The sequence below is a fragment of the Octopus bimaculoides genome, chromosome 3, assembly GCF_001194135.2.
Source record: "Octopus bimaculoides isolate UCB-OBI-ISO-001 chromosome 3, ASM119413v2, whole genome shotgun sequence".
NCBI classification, from domain to species: domain Eukaryota; kingdom Metazoa; phylum Mollusca; class Cephalopoda; order Octopoda; family Octopodidae; genus Octopus; species Octopus bimaculoides.
Genome location: NC_068983.1, coordinates 70786626 through 70795035, shown reverse-complemented (window position 1 = coordinate 70795035; position 8410 = coordinate 70786626). Strand labels below are relative to the sequence as shown.

The following is an 8410-nucleotide window of genomic DNA, read 5'->3' as shown; positions in this document are numbered from 1 at the left end:
CATACATATATATATATACATACACCAGTTCGCCACCTTACACTCCCACTAACACTAACATGTGTAAAAGTCCACTTAAAAAATGGCGTATTAGTGTTCATAAGTAAGTTAGAGGATAGATTTAAGCGTGTGACTTTCGAAATAGTTTCATTAAACTTTCAAGAGTATCGCTCCAGAATCTATAAACAAAGCGATAGATGTTTTAGTTTCGGGCGCATATTTTGTACTCATGCAAGCATACATTTTGCTCGGGATAAGCATTGTATTTCCAGCAATCTATCTTCCTTGCAGATTCAACAGATTCAACAACAATCAACAATGAATTTCACTCTAAATTTCTTCATTTTAAGGAAACTCATCAAGAATATATAGTTATACGCAATACTTCATTGCATATGGTGTTTGTGCATAATACTTGACTGTTAGCAAAATGTTTTGGAATTGTGCAAACCATTCCGAAAGCTTGAAGATAACTGACGAATCTAATATTCCATGATTGCTCTTTTACTTTTATCTATATTACATAAAACACCACATTCAAGTCATATTTCTAGTTGTTCGTTGGTTCATATATTTAGTCAATAAGCACATCTTATTATCCAATCTTACGGTAACAGTTCAGTTGTTTTCAGAATATCACAATATATTATCATAAACATTAAATCAGCTGTTTATAAAAAAATCTTTTAAGTATATACTATGCATAACACTTTATAGTACTGACGGAAAATGAGTCAAAAGTATTTATGTTGACATATTTCTGAATTTTAGCTTTGTTTGGAGTCTGTAGAGTTAGAATTTAAATAGAAAAATTGCTTCACACTTTATACCTCTGTCTAAATAAGGAATAGAATTTTGTGCAGAATATGGTCAAGCCAGTGTATTTATTTGGCTACTCTTCCTTTTGTGACGGAAGAGTTCCGGATGTGTCAAAAATGAATCTTTTATGGTACTATCCTAGTAGAACAGTTTGTTTTTCCTCTTTAACTTTGTTAAGTTTAATTCCTGAGATGTTAGATTGACCAGATTTTTCCATTGTTGATTATCAAACAATTTCACAGTTGCTAATGACGTTTTCTTTTGTGTATCACATAATAGTTGGCCTTTTGGGATCAGGTACAGGTGTCTGATTTACAAGTTTGTTTCTCACCCCCCAGGTTCCGGGCTCGATACCAACTTGCCGTATCTAGAATAAATATCTTCTAGTTTTAGGTTGGTAAAATTTAGTGGATGGAAACTGAGTGGCTAAAGATGTAGATTATTTTCACAATCGTATATACGCATTCATACACAGGCCACATACTACATATATATGCACATGCATGCATACATGCATACTTAGATAGAAAGTAAAATGGCTAGTACATTAAACGCAACATCTCTTGAGATAAAACAAATTATATATTCTTTCTTGTTTCCCTTTCCCTTGCACCTCACTCTCACTCAACGTCAAGAATATATAAAATAGTAATTGGGCAGCTAGAAATCTTTACGGATGACGACGAGATATAAATATAGTAATTAAATATATTTCTGTCGGACTGTAGTTGCGTTTTCAGGAACATACATGTCTTTCAAATACAGAGGTGGCATAACTCTACTGTGGTTGTAATAGGATCAAAATGAAAACCAGTCTGTGACTGATTACTTGCACACACCTATGTAAAAATATTCATACATATACGTATCCATGTATGTACGCATAAATACATACATACATGCATGCATGCATACATACATACATACAAACATACACGCATAGATACATTCCAGAAGTTTACTGTTTAAGTATATATGCACAAGTCTAGAATGCAACTTTATGCATGAGAATAAATACATAAAACAAAGCATACAAATCTGCACATACATTGAATCTAAATACTGCACATATGCACATATATATGCAAAAATACTCTATTGATGTTGTGGAAATTCTAATGAAGGAGCCTTGGATCTAGGTTACAAAGCCGTTTTTTCTGTACTGCAAGAAATCTTGAAATAGATCTTATAATGACATACATGCAAGAAAAGTTTACAAAGTAGACTTTATACGTTTGTTTATTTGTGCATTGTTGACTTACAGCCACCACATCAAGTCAAGGCCTTGTGTTGATTCTGAAGACGACAGCATTTTTAACAGTCGCTCACTATTTTCAATCGATCAATCAAGCGATTGAGTAAACAGAACCACGAATACACCAGAAATGTATAAGAGAAACAGCTGTAAGTCCACGATACACAAATAACAAATGTATAAAGTCCATTATTTATGCTTTTTCCGGTATACCACTCCGTGAAAGCATACCCTGTTAACTTAGTAATGCAGCTACGGATTTACAGAGTCGACTAGAGATGGAGTTTAAAATCCTGTCTCACCTTCGGTGATTTTCTGGAGGTCAGTACAAATTTTAAAAAACCCTTTGTTAACTTGGTGTATGATAACGGTATGATATTTGTATGATAATTTGTATTGACAATCCTTTATTAATCACTATATATATATATGCACACACACACACGTGCACGTGCGTGCGCGCACATAACACGCACGTACGCACGCGCACACACATATATAAATACATATATATAAATATATATATTTCGCGCAGTTCTATTCATATGCGTTTGAATCTACGTCAAACAATAAGAGGAAATCTTAGAGGCATTTTGATAGACAAAGAGAACGCATATTAACTGAGAGCTTTCTTGCAATGTGTTCACATAATGAGATGATAGAGAACACAACGAGTGAGATAGGAGGATAGTAACACACAAATACATACAGGGAAAGTGATAAGGCCTAGAAGAAAAGAGAGTTGAGAGAATGGCAGAAATAGAAGACACATGCGAAGAATTTGATACACGCCCAAGATGTAAGGTACTGAGTCTTAAGACATATTTTCTCTCTTTCGCTCACTTACACACACACACACACACACACATACACACACACACACACACACACACACACACACACACACACACACACAAAACACACACACACACACAAAATACACACACACACACACACGTTCTCGTTTTCTCTCTTTCGTTTTCCATTTCACTCTCCTGAATAGTTTGCTTTCACAATGATCTAAAGTAAGTTCACCGTTGGCTTTCCGAATTGGTGTAGTATATTAATCTCTTCGTGTAATATATAACTCTCATCGTCTTCGTATTATAACTTAGATGATTAGCTAAAATTGCACTCACTTGGATTACCTAACTCTTATGCAGAGGAGTAAACATGCAGTTACTCTGATACCTGAAATGTTCTCAGCGTTGTAAGCACCCAGAATATATTCGGAATTGCAAACTGTTTGTTTTGTCGTGGTGAGTCCATTCCTAGTTCGAATGATGTTTGTAAATATATCTACTTGTTGTACTCTCTGTACTCTCTCTTGAGAATATTTTTATTCTGTCATTCTACTAGTTTAGCAAGAGAAAGAGCAGTATTCATGATTTGTTTGAGCGTCTTCTAAACTGGTGGGTAGTCAAGAATACGTCCTGGTGTCGATAAAATCGACTCCCCCCACCGCCAAATTTCAAACCTTGTGCCTATAGTAGAAAGAATCATCATAAATATGTGAAAGGCGGTGTGCTGGTAGATTCGTTTGCATGTTGTAGAAATTGCTTAGCAACATTTCTTCTTTCTGTCTACGTTTTGAGTTCAACTTCTGCCGAAGTCGACTTTCCCGTTCGTACTTCCACATTCGATAAAATAAGTATCAGCCAAATACAGAGGCCTTCTCCTGCTCAAAATAATTATCCTTGTTCCAAAATTAAAAGAATTATTATACGTGTGTGAAAAATTAATATTGAATATTAATCAAGATATTGATTCGAACTCATATCACTATTAGATAACGAAATGCGCGGCAGCTATACTGTGCTTACTATTAGTTACATTGAAAACAAACTACACCTTACCATAGTATCTATTTACACAAGCTAGGATAGCTATTGTTAAACGTCTTCTAATATAAGCTGTCGAGATGCTGAAGACTCAAGCAGCTGCAGCTCTCATTATGTAATATAAAAGAACAAATGTTTCTAATGCTTGAAGCAGGAATTCTCTCATCTTTAAATTTTCAATTCACTGTTTCTCATTAATTTAGAAATAAATTATTTTTCTAGGTAATTTAAATCTCTGTTTCTAACAAAAGAAAACTACAATTTAATTCCAAATACTAATTATTTATATTAGCTGAATGCATAGAATTAAAATCTGAACACATTTTATTCAGCTACATTCGACTATCAATTGACTACGAAATAAATGTGTAATACACGTATAACTCATAGTTTGTAAATACAATGAAATATTGGACATAGCATCAGGAATTGATATTTCCCCTTTGTTATTCTCGCTCAACATAATATATTTATCGAGTCACTAATCTCCATATCTCTGATGACACTATCGGTAGGTTTGAGACTACTTTTTTTTATTTAATTTTATAACGTTCAACATAATTTCTTTTTATAATATAATTAACATCTGAAATATTAATTAACTATGCAACCATTGTTCATCTCATAATGGACCAAGCCTGTAGACATTTGCGCAGTTAATTTTTAAATCTATTTTCTTTCAAGCTACGTCAGGGCCTCTAGGCTTCACTTACTAACTGGCTATTTGAAGGATTTGCTTCAATTAAGTAGCGCAAGAAACACATTTTCTACGACGGACTTCCATTGATTGTCTCAGATAAAGAATAGTTTGTACTTGACAAGCTTATCAGCAATATCATTAAGATCCTATTGCGTTGTTGTATCAGCTGTCTATGTTTCACAGATTAAGTTCTGTTTTATCGATTAGTTATTTCTGGCCAACAAAGGAGTAATCTGCTCTGCATGACCTTACATTGAGCTATTGCTTTGGACATGTGTTCATAGATTCCTGCAACTCTATGACTTCTTTAACATGAATACCCAGAAAATTCACACAGTACTATACACTCTAAAAACGTTACTTGTATAGGTTAGTTAATCTATCTATCTATCTATCTATCTATCTATCTATCTATCTATCTATCTATCTATCTATCTATTTATCTATCTATCTATCTATCTATCTAGTTATCTATCTATCATCTGTTTATCTATTCATCTATTCACACACACACATACACATACACACACACACACACATAAATATATATATATATAGATATAGATATAGATAGATATATAGATATATATATAGATAGATAGATAGATAGATAGATAGATAGATAGATAGATATAATGCATATAAATACATAGACACATACACAAAGACACACATATATAGTAAACTGTAAATAAAATAACAAAACTACATGTACAAAAATAGAGTGTTGGCTCTTGTTGCAGTGTAATATTTATATTTTTAGTCGTATAGTCACGTACGAAGTATTCAATATCGTTTCTAATAGCTTCAAGATACAATTTTAAAAATCCAATAACCAGATGATAAAAGACCAGTGACTTCCAGAAAGTTACATGAACTAATATGGATTTAGAGGCTGTAGAAATGGGTCGCTGGTATGTGACGTCAGCATGCGATTTACAACAAGCATGACTCCAATATAAGTTCTCGGTTGACCTGGGTATTTCCCCTTAGTTTGAGGGAATTTAACAATTCAGTTAATAGAGAATACGTATACAAGCAGAAACATCAATACAAGTCCTCTCACGTCATGCAATAGAGAGGTGATAATATATGAAGCAGATGTCAGTTCTATTAATTAAAACAACTGCAACACTACATTGACAAGAAACTGAAAATAATGCTAATGATGATAATGTAATATATGTATTTTTTTATACATGCACATCTGTCAATGAATATATATACGTGTGCGTATGTGTGTTTGCGTGTGTGTACGTGTGCATGTGTTTGCATGTTTGTGTATGAGTTTGTGTATGTATGCATGCATGCATGTATGTATGTGTGTGTGCGTGTATGAATAAGCAAACATGCTCACGAAGATTTCTATATGTATATAAATAAATTGGCATGGTAACTTCATGAATCGACAGATATCTATGGTGAAGGTAGAATTAAGAGGCGTTATTTCAATCTAACTTCATCCTCCAGACACAAAGAGAACATCGATATAATAGTATCAAGTAACAGCTAATATTAAATGGAGAATCCCTGAAACGAGCAGACGACGCTTTAATGGATCTAAAACTCAAGCTGTACTCAAGCATTACTAAGAATAATCTTGAACAGCATCAACAATCACGGTAATTATCAAAGTATATATGATCGATATTGTAAAGAAAAAAATGACTACCATTTCCTCAAATATCTGCAAAAATATTTGGCAGATATTTAGAGTTGTTTACATTAGATTAAGCAGATTAATGTTGGTTTCAAATTTTGGCACGAGGCCAGCAATTTCGGGAGATGGAGTAAGTCAATTATATCGATCCAGTGCTCAACTGGTACTTATTTTATCGACCCTAAAAGGATGAAAGGCAAAGTCAACCTCGGTAGAATTTGTACTCAGAATGTAAAGAGAAGGGAAATACCGCCTAAGCATTTCGCCCGGCCTACTAACAACTCTTGCCGCATTAAAGCAGATAAATATTGATTTTTAATTTTTGACATCAGGCCGGCAGTTTTATGGATAAGTTGACTACGTCGACTCGAGTACACAGCTGGTACTTATTTTACCGACCTCAAACCGATGAAAAGTAAAGTCTACATCGGCGGAATTTAAATTCAGAACATGCGAACGATCCTGCCAGCTCGCAGCCTTAAAGCAGATTAATATCGATCTACCACATACTTCTTTACTCATTTGGTTTATGATGAAGAAGTTACTGCAATTACCCCAGATATTCTTGTTCACTTCACTCAGAATTTTTCAAAATGGAATACTTTTCTCATTAACAAACCGTTTTACTAATTTTCATTTTTGTCTAGAAAAAGAGTTAATCTAAGGGAAACTATCACAGTGGAATACAAGGATTTTAATAGAGTTTTGCACACCATATAACTCTACATTAAATCATGGATCACGATAAGAAACAATTCGTATTTCCTGTACATTCATAGGACCCACTATGTCTTCATAGAAGATTGATGATCTTATACTATACAATAACTGATCGGTGTCTTTAAAATCTATCCTGAAACTCTTACAGGTCTGTATTAATTTAGGTATTGGCTATATTAATATATTTATATACATATAGATATGTCTGCATGCGTGTGAGGAAATGTTCGTATACATTGATTTACATATACACACTTACACACACACACACATACATATATTCTCGACAATGTGCGTGTGCGTATATAAATACGTATTTGTGTTTATGTGTTTATGTGTCTACATAAATGTTGGAAAGATTGATGTTAACATTGGAATCATGTTGAATGTTTATTTGCTTATAAAAAATATATATTATATTATTATCATTAACATTATTTTTAGTTTACTGTCAGTTAATATACTACACGAAGGTCGCATGAAATAAAGCTGAAACAAACCTCACGGGAATAATATTCTAGAAGAATCTCGCTGGTGAATTAAAACTATTTATAGATAATCATACTATGTTGGCGAGCTGAATGATTGAAATCGGAGAGCCGCAGAAAGGTTAAAAAGAAGGAAAAGAGGATGCATTTAGAGCAATAGATGTATAGAATTAAAGAATGCTGATAAAAAGTGAGATTATATTATTTGTGAGTCACATCAGCGTAAAGAAACGTTAGCAAGTTCCTGTATGGCACAAAAAGCATACACGTACGCAAGTGGGTACATATACACACATACACAGACACACAAGTACACACAAACACGCACAAACACAAACACTCACACACGTACACACAAATACACAAAATGAACACCTGTGTGCATATGAGAAAAATAGCACGTCTTTCTATTTTTCTCTCTCATATTATTTGTTGTGTTGTCACTTTTCCCTACGTCACCACTCATCTTAATTTGTTTGTGTAATATGCGTCTATGTATGCATGTATGTATGTATGTATGTATGTATGTACGTATGTATGTATGTATGTATGTATGTATGTATGTATGCATATACGTATGTATGTGAATCTGTATGTCTGAATGTATGTATAAAGAGAAAGTGAGGAGACAGAGAGAGAGAGAGAGATATTAGTGTAGTTGTAAACGAGAACCACGGTGAAATATGAAGAATAGTTTGAATGCTTTATCTCCACGGAGTATGTTTGATCGAGCATTATCGTCTGAAAAATATCCCAGGCTTAGGACCTGAAAAACATAATCTAAAAATTTAATCCAACGAACACACTGGATATATTATATAAGCATACACACTGAAAACAGATATGCACACACTTACATGCATATATATATATATATATATATATATATATGTGTGTGTGTGTGTGTGTGTGTGTGTGTGTGTGTGT

At 33.6% G+C, this 8410-nt stretch overlaps 1 long non-coding RNA gene across 1 annotated transcript in view; it reads left to right on the top strand.

The window, feature by feature from the left end:
• The first annotated feature begins 6270 nt into the window (after positions 1-6270).
• LOC128247295 (uncharacterized) overlaps positions 6271-8410 on the top strand; it is a 101965-nt gene continuing 99825 nt past the window's right edge. Inside the window, exon 1 of the long non-coding RNA XR_008263667.1 lies at positions 6271-7143. This is a non-coding gene — a long non-coding RNA (uncharacterized LOC128247295). The remainder of the gene's footprint in view (positions 7144-8410) is intronic.